We start from the raw sequence: 21,138 nt of genomic DNA, 5'->3' as shown, positions 1-21,138 counted from the left end.
CCCTTAGAATCACCTCCTTCTCCCACCACAACCCCCCACTCCCATCTCACCTCGTAGAAAAGTTTTAACCAGCAAACAACAACAACAACAAAATCCAAAGGAGACCAGGAGCTGGGAGAAAAGGCCACTGACCTCATGGGAGGGGGGGTGGAGATAAGGGCTCAGAGAAGGATTCTTGGAAACTCCTAGGCACAAATAAGAAGAAACAAAAGGGACTTGGCTGCTTCCAACGTGTCAATATTTGGGAGGGGGGGGGAGGGGATGAGCTCAGCCCTGAAGGAGGCAGGGTTTTAAAAGTTTAAAGAGAAAGTGGTAAGAGCAAGATTTCCTTGCTCTCTCTGGGCTGGATTCAAGGAGACCAGGCGACCCATCGATTTGGCCAAGTACCTACAGTGGAGGCTACTATGGCCTGGAGAAAACGGGATTGGGATACAGTGCTGGGCACCATGACCAGGGGTGTCCCCCCAAATCGAGACCATTGGAAAGTCGCCATTTTAATTACGGCTTCCAACACCACCGAGGCCCACCTGCTGCCCTTCAAGGCAGGGGTGTATGGGGGGGGGGGCGGGGAGATCATGCCTTCGGTTTTTTTTTTCTTTTTCTCCACTCTGGATTTCCATCCACTCTGTCCACCCTTCTCTGCCCCCTGGCGCCGGACAAGGACCTCTCATCCGAGAGCGGGGAGCTCTGGGCCGTTCCCGGAGGCAGTAGGTGCCGCGGGAGTCACGCTTGGGAGATCGCGGTCCGCCAGGTAGGGCTCAGAACCCCCCTGGCCGGTATCCAGGCATCGGGGTGAGATCACGCAGCGGGTCCCCCCGGCCCTCTCATCCTTAGCTTTCGCCCGAGTCTGCCCCATCAGGTCTTCATCCCCAGGGCAGCCTCCAGCGAGGCAAAAATAAAAGTATCCAGCTCTGGGAAAGTGTCTTTGGCACCTAGCTCCCGAACCCAGGTTCCTTTGCCAGTTGTTCGCAAACCTCCGAACTTCGACTCTTCCCCGGGCCCAGCAGAGGCGCGTTCGTGGCGCGCTGGGACTCAACTTCTTGGGAGAAAAAACAAAAAGTCTCCACAGACTTCCTCATCACTACGTAGAGTCCCAAACCTCTCTCTCCGCAGGCCCTGGGAAAGTGGGTTCCCTGGATTGCACAGCTGATAAATGTGTCCAAGAAATACGAAGGCAAAGGCCTCCCACGCCCCGGTTGCCTAGTTCCGGGTGCCTCCCCGGAACTGGGGGCCTCCCCGTCTTTTCCTATCTTCCGCAACCTGCAAAGTTCCTGATCACCCCCCCTCCCCAAGCCTCGCCAAGCCCGGAGTGTAAAGGGAAGCGGAGCAAAGCCCAGAGCCCGCCTAGCAGCGCCTCCAAGCTGTAGCTACGCTTGGCTGGAGGAAGCCACGGCGCCCCTCGCCTTCCCTGTCTCTTTCCAAATAGTTACTGTGTCAGAACGCTCTGTGGGGTTGTTTCCCTTCCATTCCTACTAGGCAGCAAGATTCTCTTTTCTCTCCCCCTTTCCTTACCCACTGCACCCCCTCCATGCTTAAAACAAAACAGCATATATTGCTGGGTTTTTCATTGAAGAGATTTCTTGCAGCGGGCTCGGGTCAAAGCTTCAAGATTTGCCTTCTATGCTGTTATCTAGATAAGAGCCGGGTTTAAAGTTCTTGATGTGTAGGACTCTTGAAATGCGCTCATAGCTTTGGATTCTTACAAATAGAGGTCCTACGAAAGTTTGCTTTCCATTTCTTTACCGTGGGAGGGACGATCCTTCATCTCCCCTTCCCCTGTTAAGCTCTATCCCCTCAAAAAGAAAAGTTAGCCGGTGCCACCTCAGTCCATTCTCCCTAGTGATCCTCTCTCTATAAACAGCAACCTGTCCTAAAGGCCGGGGACTAAGTCTTGCAGTTTTCTGGGTCCCAGGAGCTAAGAATTGGGGGCTTTGGGACTAGGGAGCAGGAGAGAGCAAATGTCATGGCTGGCTTGCTCCAGCAGCCAGAGAACCGCAGCTAAGCGCATCCTGACAGGCTTTTAAAATGACATTGATTGGGACAAGCTGTTCCCAACCCTAGTAAGAGTTAATCTGCCTGTTAATCAAGGCACTAAGGGGCTCAATGTGAGTTTTATTAGCGACTGGAGAACAGAGGCGGCAGCAAGGGATCAAAGCTGGGATCCTAGATATTTTGTCAGCGCACGCTCTTCAAAAAAATGTATTTTCAATTAGAGAACAATTCAGGGCTTTTCATCATTTCCTAACCCAGCCTCACAGATGGTGTTTTACAAACCTGCTTGGGGTGTGTTTGGGGGGGGGGGAGTGGGGAGAGAAGCTAGGGAGAGATAACCCACAAACCCCAGAAGTGTAGAGAGAATTGTGGATCACTTCAACCGAGTTTGGTCCTGGAAAATTTAAGAACGCTTAAGTTTCTCGAGTCCTTCCCAAGAAGAAAAAGAATGCAAAGTGAAGCAACAAATACGCCTAAGATCGGCGTCCACCTCAGTTTCCCATTCCCCAGGTGCTAGTGGAATCTGACCACCTACCAGGGTGGGCAGGAAAGTTCACAAGAAGTCTCCTTCCACCTTTCCGGAGCTGCCTCCTCCCCTTGGTTGGAGGGGCTTGGGTTTCCTTCAGTTTTCTTTTCAAATTCTTAAGTGAATAAGTAAAATTCTGGGCTCAGTGAAAATTTGAATAATAATTCCTCCAATAATGCAAATTATATGAGAAGATGGGGGGGGGGGTGAGACCAGACTGGCCAACCCACACGTACCCTCTGATCAAGGAGGGGACAGGAGCGGGAAGGCAACTGAGGAAGTCCTCGGATCGCCCCCGATGCTGGGATGAGGAATCTGGTCAGAAGTAATTATGTCACCGAATTTTCTCGCTGTGACAGCCGAATAAACACAATCTCCAATAAACATCTCTAATGAGGGAGGAGGCCCGAGGATGGCTGGGGTTGATTTATGACTGGGGAAGGTCTACTTCCCACTGCGAAACGGGCAACCTGCTCACCACCCCAGCTCCCGGGGAAAAGGAACCTACAGAGGAGAGGAACTCTGCTCAGGTAAGGTGCATGGCTGGTCGGGCAGTCCCTTCGCCCGTTTGCCTGGCTTCTAGGTAGGGTGAACCAGCCGGGGTTGGGGCGAAGGGGGGGGGGGAATGTGTGTGTCTCAATCCCTTGTCACAGGTACCTGAGGTCCAAGCCTTCTCCCAAAGTGCCTCCAGAGAAGGGCAAGAAAAAAGACACCAGGATCGTGAATGGGAGTTGGGGAAGGTGAGCGGGTAATAGATCTCCCAACCTGCCAGGCGGGGTGCTCTGGTGCCGGGCCTAAGCTGGCCTGGGCGTCTCTCTAGTAGCTCAGAGCTGGAATCCCGGAACTTGATAGCCCTGCGGAACCACAAGTTAGTTTAAGTTTGGGGTCGTCTCTTACTTGATCTATTTGGGAAAGCTTCCAGCACCCAGATCCGGACATTCCAGAACGAGACGGTGGCTGGGCGCCGCTCTCCTAGCGCACTCACTCAGTGGCCGGACTCCACTAGCGCCCACACACTTCCCGGCGAGGGAGAAAGCGCTGCCCCGCTGTAGCCCTCCCGCAGTAACCCGAGCCCACATTCTAGCTCAGTGAGAATCGCTAATTATTAGGTCTTTCGAAGCGAAGCTCAAATCTCATGCTGGGGGCTCTGCGTGCTGCCTAGCTCAGGGCCACCGCATTCTTTCGTCCTCAGCTCCTTTTGGGGCAACGAATCTCATCTCTTTTAAGACTTTGTGAAGGTCCAACCACCCACCTCCACGTTGCAACTGCGAGCAACTTTTGCCGCACCTTGCCCTCCCTCCGGCGGGAGTGTGACCATGAGCTCGTGGCGCGGCTAAGGGGTGCACTTCCCCACGCGTGGAAGTCGTAAATTGCAACGCGGGGTAGGAGGGGGGTGGGGAGAAGTTCTGGGTGCAGCAACCTGCATCCCTTCCTCTTGCAAAGTCTCAGGATCGCAAGCGACTTGTGTAGATAGCAGCAGCAGACACCCCCACCCCCACCCTCAGCTCCAGGCCAGACTGGAGTCCGCTCTTGGGACTACAACATTTTGCTACTTTTGCAGAGAAGCATGCATGCTCGGCGCAGACAAGCCCTCCTCTTCCCCCTTCCTCACCCGCCGTCGGTAACTCCCTTCGATTATTATTATTACTATTATTATTATCATTACTACTATTTGGGGGGGGGATAGGATTTCTTCTCAAAGCAACTGTCTAGTAAGCCCAAGGGGGTCACTTGGAGAGGACTTGGATTTGGGGAACGTGGGTCGCGGGCCACGGAGAGGCGCCTCGGGGCTGCGAGACGGGTCGGGGTGGAGGGCGCCCCCCGAGCCTGGGCGGTTACCTGGGAGCGGAGGGCGGGGTGGCAGGTGAGCCTGGCGGCGCCGGTTCCCACACTTCTCACCGCTGCTCGGCAGGGGAAGTGGCAGATCTGACAGCTGCGTTCTATGCGTGGACCTGCCCCAGAGTTTAAATGTCAAAGATAAGAAAAGAGGGTGCTCAGGCAGGCGCTAACTTTCCTTAATATCCACGCCAGCGCCGTCCTCATTGGCTGCCCGGCCCGCGTGACGTCACGGCGGCCAGAATTGGGCGCTGCGCGGTGCAGGCGAGCTTTCCCGTCCAGCGCGAGCCTGCCTCTCCCCGCCCAGCCTCCGACCCGCTCCACACCCGAACTCTGGCTTTCCCTGGATCCTGGCTGGTGTCTGCACCAGCCCAACCCTGCGCTGGCCTGTCCCGTCCTCTTTGAGGGAGTAGAATGACCACCTCCAACACCCCAACACCACCCCTCCGCCCTCCCCACCCCCAACGAGTTCCGTTCGGTGGAGTGTGCTCTTTCTCACCATCCCGCACGCCGATCTCACGGTTGGACCACCTTATCTCCTCTTGGATTCTCTTGAGAGGGACCCATATACCTCACTGAGGTTTGTGAAGGGCCCGGGGCAGCACCCGATTTCTGGAGGAGCTCCAGGTGCAAAGGAGAACCTGGACTCGTGGCCCCTCGCGAGCCTAAGTAACCAGCTGGGCACAAGCAAGACCTGGGAAGAGGATGAGCAGTCCCTTCCCCAAAGCAGGCCAAACCTGGGCCTACTGTGTGGGTTTGTTGTTGCTGTGTCTGTTTTTGTTTGGTGAGGGAAGCCCCACTTGGGATCTGCCTTCCTTCATCTCATGGACTGAAAGGCCAGTGTAGGTCATTTCATTATATGTATCCTTGACTTGGGGTTTAACTATTGACTTTGTGGCCTCAAGAAGAAAAATGAGAAAAATCTCAGATTCTAAAGTCAAGATTTCTTCTCCCGGTGGCAGAGTAAAAGGCTGAGCGTGGGAAGAGGTCAGGAGCAGGGTGGCCTCCCATCTTGAAGTGGATACTCATACCTGTTTTGTCACCTTTCCCCAGGGAGAGGGGCTTCTGAACTGCCAGTCTTTTCTGCTAGACTTAGGAAGTGACTTGAGTTCAGGCCTGGAAGGACAGAGAGTGCTTGAGGGGGTAGTGGAAGGGAGAGGGAGGAACAGGGAATTATCTTTAGGGAAATGGAAGTCTGGATGGCTCTAGATGGGTCTGTGGCTGTCAAGGTATGGTTGGGGCGCTGGAGACCACCAGGGCCAGAGCCTGCACACCTTGGTCAGGTGGGGAAAGTGAAAGATGATGTCAAGGTGCAAAATGGAGAGGTTCCCCCTCCACCTCCAGCCCACTGTGACAGGTGTGGGACTATACAACCTGCTGGAGGTGGGCTCCAGGCAGCCCGTCTGCCTGCCTCTGTTGACCTGGCCAGCTGGCAGCTGAACTTGATATTTTATTAATCTGGTTCAGTGGATTGATCCAGGAGGTTGGGGTGGGTTGGAGTAGGGAGGAGAAGAAAGGGAGGCAATTAGAGGAATGGGTGGGGGGGAGGGGAGTTGTCTTCTTTTTCACAAACCTTCTCCATACTTTGCTCCAGCAAGCCCAACTCTCTAGTCTTGTCAGGTCAAAGCTTCTACTCTGGACTCTAGCATGGACCCTTTTGGGGTCCAGTTGCCTCAAGCTCTGCTTGGCTGGGGAAGTGGCACTCACACACTTGCTAGGGTTTCTTCACTGTAACCAACCATCTCCCTTGACCTAGATTTTTGGTAAGCCCTTAGTTTCGTTCCAGGACCTGGTTCAGCCCTGGTGTCAAATGTCCTGATGGTTTCTCTACTCCATCATCCATCTAAGGTGTATAGGTGGGTGAGTTGGGGGATCCCAAGGGCCTGGGCCTGGATGATCCTTTCCTGCAGTTTCTCTTGCCATCTTCACCCAGTTCCAAACCGGAGGCTGCTGAGAGGGCTGCTCTGGGCTTGTTTGGAGTTCAGGCCATTAAGAGTGCGCGGGATCCCTGCAACACAGCAGAGTACTCAAGAACAACACTGGAAACGACACGGCCTCCGCCTGCTTATCTGCCTGTCAATAAAGGGCACACTTGGGCCCCTCTGGAGAGCCAGTGGTAGAGGCGAGGGCAGACCTCAGACCTTCCAAGCTCCGGGCCAACGCCAGAGCCTCTCTCCAATTGCCCCGGGCAAAGAAAGGGGGGGGGGAGTTGGTGCTGGGATCGTCAGTCACCTTGACTGGTATAGGTTTAGCTTCAGTCTAAGCCTGATTCTTCAGATAGCTGATGACCCCCGGAACCAAGCCAGAACCTGTGGGCTGGGGACTCCTTTCTGTCTCTGAAGCTAATCTTGGGGGAATCTCCCTTAGCCCTGTGCGGTGCCTAGCCTTCAAGATCTACCTTTCTAGGCCGTGTGATGGTTCACATCTAGGGAGGGGTGGGGGGGTGTTCGTCCCCAGGGCACCGCAGATAGCCCCGAGCTTAGTGGACTCCTCTAGTGCTCCAAATGGGAGTGTTACCCCAGGCAGGCTGTAAATGGGGATAAATTCCTTTTCTTCCAGGCTTCTCCAGAACCCTGACTAACCCAGACTGCAATTCTCTGACATTCAGGGCAGTTCCACGCTTTGATTTCCACAGCAGCCTTGAGCTAGTTCAGACAGCTGCCCAGCTACCAGAAGCTCCTGGGCCAACTCTGGTCCTAAACTACTTGGAAGCCCAGACTACCACTGCATTTGGGAGGGGCGGGAAGCAAGTACATGAGGGTGAGTGAATAGGGAGGCTCTGGAATAGGAAGATTGGAATGGAGGAATTGGCTGAAAGTCTAGAGTGTGTGTGGGGCAGGGAGGGGGAGTCAAGATGGGGGGAGAAGAGAGTTTGGTCCTGGGCTTGCACTATAGCACAAGACTTCATGTTTCTGTACAAAAAGTATGTATGCTCCTAGCCCCTCCTCCTCCAAGTTTCTTGACTCTCTAATTTCTACTACTTTATGCAAATAAATCACCTTCCAGATTGATAGTCTCTCTCACTGGAACTGGATACTGAGTGGATGGGAATTGATTCAGTATTTGTCTTTTCATGGAGAATGAATACGGAGTCTCCCCAAAATTGAGAGGTGGAAATGAATGTTTCCACTTATATTTTCCAATTTCATCCTGATAACTTTTTTTTAATTAAAGAAGAGTATTCCTGGGTGAATGCTAATTGATAAAGGAGTTTAATGAAGGTTCCCTTATTAAAATTAACAGGAGGAGAGAGGAAAAAGTCTCTACAAAATCGGAATAAAAGCACAGTATATACTTGCAGATCCTCGCAGACAGTCACAGCCAGTAATGCTAAGACCATCTAAGGAATGAAATGAACTGAGTACATTTGTGGTTCCTGCTCTTCTGTCCTTCTCCTCCACTTCCTCCCTCTTAAATAGCAAACTTGTTTTAACAAGATCTTTATTTTAAATCAAAACGGGAGGGATATTTTGTGAGTTCAGGCATCAAAAAGGAGAATAGTTAGCAAAGATAATATTTGCCATATCTTCACGCTTGTCTAAATGACAGCTTAATAGCATGCTTATATGTGATCCTGTGGTATCTCTGCTATCAATTATTTTCCTGCTCTCATACAAAGAAATGCCTTACTTCCTCTCTTCTCTTCGGTTTGCTCCACCACACCATGAAAAGTTTTCTGGAACCTTTAAGAAAATCTCCAATCCTTCCAGCTTTTTTTTTTCCTACCTAGAAAATCTCTTGCTACAATCAAGTCAAGAAAACTCTGCTGTCTCGTCCTTTTAAACATTTTCATATTAAGTCAGTTTGCGGCACCATGTTTGATTTCTTTCTCTCCCTTGTCTTGGTAGAGATGGAGACATTAGCTGAATTCCCTGGGGGTGATTGGATGCAATTCACTGAAAGTAGACAGGCACGTCCTGGATGTTAGAAATTCACTTTTTCTCAACGTGACAAGGCCGGCTTCGATCTACAATTGTATTTGAATGGGCAATGAGCGGAAAGATCTCTCATCATTAAGTCTGCTTCTACTTTAGCAAAATAAGGCGAGCCTTCATTTGCACACAAATGCTCATAAAACAGCATCTCTGAAACTCTTTAATAAAAAGGAATGGCTGTGTAATTTAAACTGGAGGTGAAAAGAGAGAGAGAGAGAGATAAGAGAGATGGAGGGAATTGGTCCACATGGTTCTATTCCCTTTGCCCCAAAAGGTTCATGTGATCGAGTTGACTTTTTTACTTTAAATCTTAAATAAGATGTGAGTTGTAACAAGAGGATTGGCACTTACTCCGTGACCCTTATAATTGGATTAAATATAGACTGAGACATACAAAAACACACCAAGATTGACACCTGCCAACTGGACTTCCTTATGATTGATTGTGATGCTTCGTGCTGGCAACAATAATGAAATAAATTGTACGGATAAAACAGCACATTTGTCATTTCCGTGCCATGAGTGAGGAAGTCAACGAGTTAGGCAAGCTGTTAGCTGACAGGCGCGAGCAGGAGGCAAGCTAAAGAGATAAATAAGGATTCCAGGCATTGACAGGACAAATTATAACTTGTCACAACCTTTTTAAATTCAGAAGTTTTCAATTAACATATATATTGCTGTTACATATAAGATAAAGGGGCACCTACATAAACATGTGAAGGGTAAAACCCCTACTCCAGCACCAAAAGCTTGGACACTGGAGCCTCTCTGGCTATGTTAAAGGGCAAGCACTCACCTTGGTAAGCCAAGGCACCCAAGGACCAAGGTTTCATGATCTATCCCTCCCCCTTCCCTTAGTAATGTGGGTGACAGTTAGGCTAACGGGTGGCTCCTTCCTCCACTCAAACCCATGGTTCCTGACTGCAGCATCCTTTTCTCTTAGAAGCAAAGCTCCCCGTTGTTGAAAGAGCTTGGTCAAGTCTTGTGCCCAGGTTGGCACTTCTATCCCTGCTCTCCCTGTGTCTACACATGGCTGTGAATGGACTTAAGGGGTAGAGAGCATAATAATCTCTCCTTTACTTTCCAAAAGTTTGCTCTCAGGAGATTTTCTGAGCTTCTGGACCCAGTGTCTCACCAATGACCAAAACAAGCTCTGTATCCTACCAAGAAGAATAGCAATCCCCCCTGTTCAGCCATTCACTTTTGTGCAAGTTCAGGGGGCTTTTTGTTGAAACAAGAAAGTGTGTGTGTGTGTGTGTGTGTGTGTGTGAGAGAGAGAGAGAGAGAGAGAGAGAGAGAGAGAGAGGGAGAGAGAGAGAGAGAGAGACTGTGTTGTATGGTAGGTGTATGTGGACATGCTTGGCAGAGCATTCCTGAGTAACCAGGAGACTTTAGGGGAACAAAATGCTGAAGTTACTGTACAGGGCTGTAAGTAAAGAGTGGCCATAGGAATTTGGGTGGTTGATGCAGTGATGTGCCAGAGACCTGTGGGTGAAGTTTGAGAAGTATGTGAGGAAATGTAAATCCCAAAAACCAACCCCAACCCATAAGAGGCTGACTTCTTACTTTTGAAGCTTCTCATCCCATCCTAAACCGATCCCTGGACTTTCATGGTGACTTTGAATTCAGGTCCCAGCATTCCGTCAAATTCCAACTAGAATGGAAAGTTCATGGCAAGAAGCAGCCCAGGTCTGAGGCTGCTGGTCTACTCAAGAAGCACGGGAAACAAAAGATCAGGGCTGAAGGGATCAAGCTACAGGCACAACCCAAGGAACTATGCAGGAAAGTTGAAAGCTGGGAGCTTTCAACTGAAGGGCTCCATACTTTCCTCCCTTGCATGTAGTCAGCAGCTTCAGCTCTTGTTACTCCCTAGCCTCCCTGTATAGTTTTTGGAGTCTGTGTCCTCCTTTTGATTCTCACGAGGAAGAGGCCAGCCTTGCTATGGAGGCCAGAACACAGTCACCACAAACAGCCTCAGTTAGAGCGCGTCTACTCTAAGTCTATACCTTCAAGTCTTAACTTCCAGGAGCTAGCCATCAAATTATACACCACCAGGGCCCTGCTTCCTGGCAAAGATGGAGCCCAGGAAGATAAAAGAGGAAGGCAAAGAACAAGTTACGTGGAATTAGTTGGAGGTGGCCAAATTCCCCAGCGACCACAGCCATTAACATTATAATCTCAAACGCCATTTTTTTTATGTAACACTATTGTTAGTAAATCAGCTCCTCAGGTCCTCGGAGACGCTGACCCCAGGCAATTCAGTGAAAGTGTAATTATCTCCCCGAATCTTGCACAGATTTAAGAGATTACATTTCAACTAAATCTATATCAATGCTAATTCCCTCTCTCTCCCTAGCCTGCAGGTGCCAGGCCCGGGAAATGGCGTCAGGCCCCAGCAGAATGCTTCACAAAGAGGAAAGAGCTTGCTGCGTACAGGGCCAAAAGAAATGAAGCCTCACATAAAATTACACCTATTTTTTTTTTTTTTTTGCCGCAAAACCTGGTTCTTATATAGCAAAGTTAAACAAAGCAGCTATGCTAAATTAGCGTTACATAAAGGCGAGTTTAATGCTCGGTTACAGTCAACTGGTGTATCTCTGATGGCTAATTGTCTATCAAAATTAAAGAGAAAAGAACAAATGATTCGTTATAAGAAGGTGTTAAAAGCCTCAACAAAAGGACATTTCACAAATATAATATCGGCAGCTCGGAGATTGCCCGCGGGGTTGTTCAGGCCCCGGCCTCGCGCAGCTATGAGAAGTGGGGGTGCGGGGTGCTATTTGCCTGGCAAGAGCTCATTTCCTCCCCAATGAGTACACTACTAATAATAATATTTAAAACCCGAGAGGCGATATTGGTTTAAAGATCGGGATTAATCCTAATCCACAGGATTAGACGTGGGCTTCAAAGGCGACCCTTACTCTAGTCAGTCCAGGCTGGCTGGGAAGCAGAGAAGGGCGCTTTGACAGATCTGCCCGCCACCCCCACCAGGAACACCACACCCGACTCGCCCCTGGCCCGCGTTCAGGGCCGGGAAGGAACAAGCACCCACCCGGCTCAACACAGGAGTGGGGCTGCGCCGCCCTGCCCCCTCTGGGCTACGGGGACATCCTTTGGGCTTTCGGGGATCTGGAGCACCCGGGAGGTCTGAGCTCAGTCCAGCACGTGTCTGTCTGCTGCCTGGAGGAGGCGGCCTGGCATGTGCAGGTAGCCAGCTCCAGCGCGCAGCCTCCACCCTCGGCCTCGGGCTGCGGACGGGCTCCGAGGCCCCTTTCCCTAAGGTGACAAATCCAGAACTCCAAAGCATGTTTGTTGTTTAAAGTTAATTCAAGAGGAAAACCAAGAAGCCCGTGCTAGGCGCACAGAGACCGATTTCATTTTATTTTTTGACCGGCCCAGATTTGTCCCAAGAAGGGAGTAGAGCAGAGGAGATTCGCCTCATTCAGCGAAGTCTCTGCAAGAGGATCTGAGGCAGGTGGGGGGGGGGGGGGAGAGAGAGAGAGAGAGAGAGAGAGAGAGAGCCGAAATCAAATCAGGCAGCGAGAGTAACAAACGGTCTGGAAAATGGATCCATGGAGCTGCAAGAACGTACTTAAAACAAACAAAAAAAAAATCTTTGACAACTTGTGTCCTAAAGAAAAGTGTACCGAAGATAATTGAAATGATTGCCATCCAACGCCGCCTGGCTTTGACTGTGACGTCGTCGCCATACACCAGTTTAATTTCCACGATCTGACTTCGGAATCTTTGCGCCCGCCGCCGCGCGACGCGACACGAATGCAGAAAGCGGGGCTCGCGCCTGCATTGTTCACTTTTCAGGGGGCGTGTGGGTGAGAACATTCCCGGGACCCAGGCACACACGGAGGAGCCCTAGCGCCCCCAGAATGCCAACCGAGGGGCTCCAGGGGCCACTGTGGCCGACGGGACTCTGGGTGACCTCGCAGTCCGGCCGTCTTCATGTCCTCTAGGGTTCCCAGACCTTCACTGGACACATCCTTCCCAGCTCCCACTCGAGTCGGGGGGGGGGGCCGAGAAAGACCTAGGTTGGGGCCCTTTGGAGGACTGCCTGCTTCCCTATGCTTCCCCCTTTCCTCCAGCCCTCAAGTCTTTCCCTTCTTTTCACTTCGGATCAGTCAGGCTCGCGTGTGGAGTGGGCCCAGCTCCCCGAGTCTCTTCGTGGATGTGGGAGTCGCTTTTGCCTGGACTCTTTCCCAGCCTACCCGCCGCCACTCCACGCTCCCGGGACCACCAGGAAAGGACGCAGCAAAGTCTCTCGCGCAGGAAGCTGGTTGCTTGGCCTTCGTGGAGAACTCTAGGCCGGGATGGGGGAGTCACATTAGGGGAGTGGGTGGGAGCCGGAGGGGTGCAAGCTGGGCTGAGCCCTCTGCAGTGCGCAGGCGCCGCTCGACCCGCCGCGTCCCTCCCCAAGCTCAGGGTCGCCGGGACCCCGCGCCCCTCTCCAACCAACTACAGCGTCTAAAAAAAAAAAAAAAAAGACCATCTGGTAATTGTCTTTCTTTAGATCTTCCCTTAATTATGCTTTTAATTAAAGATGGTTCAAGGCACCGGACCACATGAAGGGCAGTAATTACAAATTACATTACAAACCCGACAGATGTAGCGGGGATCTGCTGGGAAAAAGGTACTGGAATAAAAATTTGACTCAACTTTGGGATAAATTAATCGATGGCGTGGAGAACAGAAGCACAGTGCGGAGTATGTAGGTTCCAGCCAGGATTGAAGTTTTGTGTCATGATTGTTTTCATATTTCTTTGACGTCTATTGATTTGGAGGCAGCTGCAAGCCTTTGTCACAGGAGAGAAGAGCAGTCACAATATATTAGCTTGATGGCATAACTCGAACCGGAGAGGCGAGGGGAGCCGGAGTGACGGGGAGGGGGGGCGCACGTGACCCCCCTGCCCGGAGCCCAACCCTCACTTTTAACTTGTTCCAACAGGAATAATGGAGTGTTACTAGGAAAGCATGGTCAGGAGGTGCTTTTGGGGTCTAGATCGCGCGCGTGGCCGGAGTTGCCCCAACCGCCACCTGGGAGGCAGAGCGTCCACATCCCGTTCCCTCCGGCCGCTGGGGCGCACGCAGGCTCGGGGCCACTGAGCCCGGGCCGGGTGGTGTGGCAGCTTCAGGAACCGCCCCCCACCCCCACCCCGCTTCTGGATGTCGATGGACGGACGCTGGATTTTAGAAGAAGTTTCCAGGGTTTCCATCCATGGCCTGGAGGTACTTGGCTAAGTCCTGGCTTCTGTCCCCTTTTGGAGGGCCTCTCGCTGGGGACGCGTCGCAGAAGGACGTGGGGCCCCTGGAAGGCGACTGCCAGGCGGGCACCCGCCTGACCCGGAGTGCACAGCCGCCCGCTCGCCCGCCCGCGGCGGGCCCCGGACCGTCTCGGAGTACAGGAGCGTGACGCAGATTGTACAAACAGAAGCCAAGGGAGTTGGGTCATTTCCTTGGCCAAGCCTTGCCCCGCTTCTCCTCTCGTCCCAACCCATCCCCACCGACGCCCAGCCTTACACAGGCTGCTAAGCCAGCATCTGACTCACGTTGAGCCCCTGGCTGCACTTTATGGAAAAAAAGTATACGTGCCCATCATTCATCTATTTACAACGTCAGTGCGCTGCCTCGGGGAACGTGTATGGACAATTAAACACACCTACTTGGGGTGGGACGATCGGGGCTTTCTATGAACCGTGGGCTTTTGGAAATGGATGCAGCCCTAACCGTGTCACCCTGTTATAGATAAAAGTTCCTCTCAAGGTGCATGATCCAAGTGCGATCAGAAAGAAACTGAGAGAATCGGACTGTCTTGGCAGAAGACCCAGCGGCCTAACTCTTTCTTGCTGCCCAGAGAAGGAAAGTTGTTTTTTTTTTTTTTTACGTTTGATTCATCCTCTCACCGTGTTTCTCTTTTCCTTTGCCTTACAGTTTCTGAGAGGAATGTAAATATTTTGACTGGACCTCTGCAGGGGCCTTTAAACACGAGGCACAATCATCAGTGGAATACTGTAGTTCATAGTTTCAAAACTTGGGTCTAAGAGTCTGTCTTGCTGAGAATCCCATAGAACGGATGGTGAACTCTCAACTCCCTATTTGTACAAGGCAGTGAAGATTTCCCTGGAGAGTGTCCAAATTTTAAGGGCTGCTACTTTCCAATTGTTTGCAGGGAAGAAAAAAAAAATCAATCTAACAGACTTTTGATGGGTTGTGGCCAGATCAGACCTCAGTGTTTCACTCTGATCTCCTGCACCTTCATGCTAGGTGGCACGCAAATGAAGGGCACAAAAGTCATTGAAATAATATTCGAAGAATTAAAAGCCTGTTTGGTTTTTCTGTGTACTTGAAGTGGGGATTGCTTTTCTTGTTTTGGTATTTATTTAATACGGAGCAGATAAGTTGATACAGAGCAATAAAAAGGAGGAAGAAAATAGTACTAAGAATTCCCTAATTTGTGTATAACAGAAATTGCATAATGTCTTCTCATCCGAAAGACATTTTGCTTTATGAAAAATGAAGCAAAAACTTCCAGGAAGCATAGTGCCTCACTGAATATGTGTGTGTGTGCTTTTAAAAAAATAAACATTGCCTGAATATTGAGATGCTGTGGCTTTATAGTCTGAAAATATTTTTTAAAACACAGTATGGCATTACCTGCTACCCTTGTTTTTGTTGTTGTTGTTGTTGTTTGTCTTTAAAATGACAATGCATAAATCTTGGTTTTTAAACACCTTCACTATTAATATTGGTTCTGATCTTTTTAGGGCCTAGGTTCTTTAGGAAGATTACATATACTGTGTTTATGTCTCTGCATAGTTCTTTCACAGTGTAATGTATATTTTAAATATAATGCCATCATCATTTCTAAGTTTTTTTTGAAGAAAAATAAAAATATGTTTGTGACAAAGGCTGAAAATGTTTTCCTTTACAGCAGTTTTTAAAAGATATAATTTTGTTATTATTTTATAGCAATTTCTAACAAATGAAACACCACAACAAAGTCTTGTGCAATATCACATTTTTTTTCAGAGTAGAACTGCCTATAATATTGCCTGTGATCCTAATTTCTTTCTTAATGTAAGGAATCTGAGTTTCTCACCTAATATTATTCAGCTTCCTTGTTTTATCTTTCTATTGGAATACTTACCCTTTTTTTGCCTTCTTTTGCTATCTTTCCAGAGCCTGTATGTACACTATGCATTTCAATAAATATAAATCAGTGCTTAAAAGGGAAAAGAATAGCTACTTTATGTCTCATTGTTTTCTCCCTACAATCTTTCAAAACTCCTTTTCTTTTCTTTCTTTCTTTCTTTTTTTTAAAAAAACAAATCCCATTGTAGCTATTTCCCCTCAATTCTGTGATGAAAGTGAATGGCAAATGCCATTCAATTTAGAGGAACTCAAGCACAGAGAATGTAAAGGTTTTGTTCAAAGCCTCCCTCAAATCTATTTTTGGACTTGGAAACAGAACTAGTCTGGAGGCAACATCAGTACACATCTCTGACTCCATATGAGGCTACTTGAAGCAGGTGTCTTTTGGGTTCATCTTAGAAACAGAAAACATGCATAGAAGTATATATTCCTTAGAGACTGTCAGACTACAGTGGACCTCAGGAGGAATAAAACAACTTAGGTTTCTCACATTTGCAGACCAGGAAGAATTTCCTCTCATTTTTCTGGCTTGCAGTATTCCATGTGTGTGTCCCCCCACCCCCCAAACCGGGGAGGGGGGGAGGGGTGGTGGTTTGTCAGCTAAACTAGAGAGCAGCCTGCAACATCTTGCCTTTGGGGATTTCCTGTGGCTTTGCCACATTCCCTGAAGAGACTTGAAATCCTGGAGTTGATGGAGGGATTATAGAGAGCCACAAACATTATTCTCCCTCTAATCCATCTGGGCAGATGCAGTATTGATAACAACCTTTCTGTTAGTTGACAGTTTCAGACCATTCAAATGAGAACAAATAATAGGAATTTGGTAGTGGAGGTGGAGAATTGGTAGAGTCTTTTGACTCCTATTCTTTAGAAACCAAGCCTTGGTTTCTATTCCCAAACCATGGAACCAAGGGCAAAATTAAATACTTCCTGCTGAATTCTTTTGAAGTGTTTGCTTCTTTTTGGCTACTGTAGTGCATTTGGATGGAGAACTGACAGATTCATTTACCCAAGAAATCTCATTTTGTCCTTAGGAACAGACACTGCTCAGTTGTTTGAATTTTGTAGCTTCAGTTTACATGGCTCTCTGCTTGAAACTAGTCTGTTAGGCAATAAGGAAGCCTATTTGCATTAGATAATAAGAATCAGGGACAAGATGGACACAATGCTGATTAAATAAGGGCTCATATCCCACTTTGAGAGCTGCCTGATAACAAGAGCCACAGTCATATTGGTTGGTTGAGCAAAAATCTGAAGATGAGAGACTCATTGGGACTCATATTCAGTAATCATGTCATTAAGAACTTCTCTGTTGTTGATGAATTCAATTATGCGGTAGGCAAAACATCTCCTTACCTGTATCAGGATGCCGATAGCATTCCTCAGCCTGACACAGACTTGCACAGAAAATATGTTAATAATTGAGACTGGGTTGCTTTGTCAGATAACGTGAATGGAAATTTGGGAATGATCACATAGAATCTGGAATATGGGCAAGGACTAAGCCTTTAGATGTGAAAGAGGAATTAGTAAAATCAGGAATAGACTACTCCCCTTACTCCAGCTTTATTGGAATAATTCCAGGAATACTTACTGTTGTATTGATTAATTTATTAAATAATTTGAATATGGTTACTTTTTAATATGATTATAGCTTCCTACGGTTCTGAATGCTACAATTCAAAAAGTATTTTGTGAAAATTCTCCTTCCTATTCTTCTACCTGCCACTGAAATTCTGACCCAGTGAACACAACCAATACCATCACTTTCTTGTGTATAGAGGAGATTTAAAAATATAGAATTCGAAGGTATATTTAATGAGAGTCTTTGGAGATAGTGATCTTGGTAATTGGTTGTTGTTGTTGTTGTTCCTTTTCTTGCTGGTCCTGGGCTTGTATTCAGGGCCGGGGCACTGTGCCCAAGTTTTTGTGCTCAAGGCTGGTAGTGCCCTGCCATTTGGCCACAGCTCTACTTCTGGCTTTTGGTGGTTAATTGGAGATAAGGGTCAATGGACTTTCCTGCCTGGGCTGGCTTCAAACCATGATCCTTACATATCAGCTTCCTGAGTAGCTGGATTTACAGGTATGAGCCAACAGTGCCCAGCTTGATAAATGTATTTAAAAAATATTTCCAACCAAGTATAGTGGTACAGACCTGTAATCTCAGCACTTGGAATGATGCAGCAGGATCAAGAGTTCAAGGGCAGCCTGTGCTACATAATGAGACTGTCTCATAAAGCAAAGCAAAGCAAAACAAAACAAAGTCAAGATGATTTTGTTGAGCTGGATACTTCATTGATTTTTTTCAACTTCCTTCAAACACTGAGATTTTGTGGAAAGCTATACTCTATGCAATAGTATTTGTTCTTCCCATTCTTATATGTGAAGTATATATATATATATATATATAATCTAATATAAAATACAAAATCTAAATAATAAATAAAAATATAAAATCTATCTATTAAATCTTTTGTGTGATTAAAAATGTGGGATCCTCTACCTCTTCTTCTTAGGCCATAGCTTGGTTCCTGGGCCATAGATTCCTCCAGGTTCTGACTAGAAAGAGAAATGGAGAGAATGCAGGAGGCATGTCCATGGTCTCTAGATCTCTCTTGGAACTAGCACATATCCCTTCTGCTCTCATTCCTTTGTCCAGAACTTAGTCACATGACCAAGACAAAGTAGAAGTAGAATTGATCAACAGATAGACAAAGATGGGAAAGAATAATTAATAGCTTGTAGTAAGCAGCATCTATAACAACTTATCATAATGCAGTGTGCATCTTGAAAATTTTTCTAATGTATTGGATAGGATGTGAGAAGAAAAGTCAAGGAAGACTTTAAGGTTTTGTCCTGAGAAACTAGAAGAATAGATTTGCCATTCATAAATAAGGAAGGCTAGTGAGAAGATTTAGGAAGAAAAATACCGAAGTTGTTTTTGATATATTGGATTGAAAATGGAATTGTAGATAGAGATCAAAGTTTGTTTTTAAGACTTAGAGAGATAGCATAAACACATTTGGATTTCTACAGGAAATATTGCACTAAAGAAAAGTTGATAATGTAAGGAGAGAAAGAATTGTAAGCAAGAGAATAGGATGGGATGCAAACATAGAAGTATTGGTCCAACTGAGGCATGGCTGACTGATCCACAGTGATGTGGGAGCAGAGCTGGTGAACTCAGACACAGGGAAGAAGAGGGGGAATGTGATAGAGCTTGTTCTTTTCTGATTTTCTCATTGAAATAGTAAGTCTGGTTATGAGTTTAAAGTGAGAGTGCATGAGGAGGCATTGTGGGCTTAAAACAAGGGGAAAGTTGTGAATGTCATCTGGCCAATGGGTACATGAAATGCCTGGAGTCTTGCACAGGGTCTGTGGGCATTGTGAGCTCCAGTTAGTCTCACTAATGTTTGCTCAGGTGCAGAGGAGGCACAGTTGGATTTGACTAGGGTTGAAATATTACAAGAATGATATTCTATGAAATGTGAAATTAGAAATTAGTATGTACAATACAAAATAAGCTGGGTAGGAAAGAGAACAAAGAGATCTGAGGAGATGATGGCCTGCAGATGAAGGATGAAAGGAGTTTCGATATTAATAATATTATTGTTCAAGTGATGGAGCAAGCTGGGAAGACAGAAAGCAGGAACTGGAGAGTGGGATAAAATTGCAATGATGGAGAGATGAAATTCATGTTGATATCAAAGTTAGACCCTGCAGCAGGAGGACAAGAAATGGAAAGGCAGAATGCTAGGAAGATGATAGATCTTAAAATTCCTAAGAACGAGGGTAGGATCATGCTAGAGAGAGGGATGTTGGGACAGAAGCTAAAACGTACTCCAAGATTGAAGGAGAAAGATGTAGGGACTCAACCAGCCTTAGCCACTGGGTAAGAGCAGTAGGTACTAATGGTGTGAGAGTGAAGGGTAGATCCTTGCTCAACCTTTCAGCTAAGATCAAGTGGAGCATCTGAGTTACCAGAGGACAATACATTAAATTAATATTTGGAGTAGGGAGATGAAATAGGGCTTGCAGTGTCCACTCTTTGCATTGACAAGGTATTGAAATGTCTTCAGAAACAGCGCACCTCATTTTCCTCCAAAGAATCAAAGAGGGAACCAAGCACCAGTGGCTTATACCTGTAATCCTAGCTACTCAGGAGGTTAAGATCTGAGGATCATGATTTGAAGCCTGCTTGAACAGAAAATACATTGAGATTTTTACTTCCAACAACAAAATGGAACATCTTTATAAAATGCATTATTCAAATAGCTAGGATAGCATTTGGGGTTATGTATTTTTAATGGAAGTGTGGCTCAAGTGGTAGAACACTATACTCTTGAGCAAGAAACATAAGGAAGAGTGCTCTGGCCCTGACTTTAAGCCCCAGTACCAGCACAAAACAACAAAACAAAAGCCAAAGGTGGGAGATTTTAAGGAAGATGGAGATATAAGCATGAGTCAGAAAGAACAAACTCTGTAATATGAAGAACATAGAGAAACAAAAGGGCCATTTAAGAGGGCGCAGAGGAAGATCCAAGTGTCAGGAAAGAAAGGGAAGATGTTCCTTTGGAAGATGATGGTGTTGAGAACAGACCTGAGGGCACAACGTGAGAAGATGGGAAACATGAGGCCATGTATCCCACGTGATCCTGAGCCTCGTAGACTCCAGTCCTTCATTGACTGTGGACGCCTGTGACCTCTGGCTTCCTTCCTCTCTCCCTCCAGCTCCTCCTCTCTTGTCTCTCTGCAGGTCCATCTCTTCCAGTCACACCCAATTCTTTCTATCTGTGATGTCACTTACATTCATCTTTCAATTTTTCCACTGATTCTCCTCCTTCATTCCCTCCCTCCCTGTTTCTACTTTCTTTTCTTCCCTCCTTTGGTTACCTTCATTTGTTCTTCTGTCTTACTTAGAAAATAAGGGGCAAAATAGCCAAAAGAGGAAATTATGATAACCAATTCTTTCATCAGTACTTGGCAGATAGTGTGTCTTTGAGGAAACTATGGCGTGGGTGCCTCCTTTCTTGGTCAGTCGTATCCTGAAATATTAATTTGGAATCCATATTGACAAAATCAAAGAGAGGAGGAACACTCTCTTGGGAGAATTTTTCATTCAGCTATTCTCTGTGTGTGTGTGTGTGTGTGTGTGTGTGTGTTTGCGTATAATCACTTGTGTGTGCAAGGTACATAAACACTAATACAGAGGTTTGAAATCAGGGCTTTGGGCTCTTTGTTTTGTTTTGCATAAGGCTGGCACTCTACCAATTGATCCACACCTACAGTACACTTCTGGGTTTTTTTTTTTTTTGATAAGTGTTGTATAGACTTCTGCCCAGACTGTCTTTGAATCATGATCCTCAGATCTCAGCCTCCTGATTAGCTAATATTACAAGTATGAGCCACCAGTGCCAACCCCGGGTTAGATTTTGTGAGCCTGGCACTTACCAGATGACTTTCTATATTCAGGGCATAGGAGGAGGCTCCAGAGGCCAGATAGAAGAGGCAGAGAATGTGTTCTTTTTTTTTTTTTTTTTGGTTGGTCGTGGGGCTTGAACTCTGGGCCTGGGCGCTGTCCCTCAGCTCTTCAGCTCAAGGTGAGTGCTCTGCCACTTGAGCTACAGCACCACTTCCGGTTTTCTGGTGGTTTATTGGAGATAGGAGTCTCACGGTCTTTCCTACCCG

The 21,138-nt window shown here is 47.5% G+C and overlaps 1 protein-coding gene and 1 pseudogene across 1 annotated transcript in view; one reads left to right on the top strand and one right to left on the bottom strand.

Moving 5' to 3' along the window:
• Pax6 (paired box 6) overlaps window positions 1-4,480 on the bottom strand; it is a 29,565-nt gene extending 25,085 nt beyond the window's left edge. Inside the window, exon 1 of the mRNA XM_042691464.1 lies at window positions 4,358-4,480. The gene's annotated coding sequence lies outside the window, so the exon portion shown is untranslated. The remainder of the gene's footprint in view (window positions 1-4,357) is intronic.
• A 14,903-nt stretch (window positions 4,481-19,383) lies between these two features.
• On the top strand, window positions 19,384-19,545 carry LOC122117945 (annotated as a pseudogene).
• Window positions 19,546-21,138: the final 1,593 nt, after the last annotated feature.

Source organism: Dipodomys spectabilis, unplaced genomic scaffold (genome assembly GCF_019054845.1).
Source record: "Dipodomys spectabilis isolate Male_0828 unplaced genomic scaffold, ASM1905484v1 ptg000145l, whole genome shotgun sequence".
Lineage (NCBI taxonomy): Eukaryota > Metazoa > Chordata > Mammalia > Rodentia > Heteromyidae > Dipodomys > Dipodomys spectabilis.
This window is presented reverse-complemented; position numbering and strand designations above follow the sequence as displayed.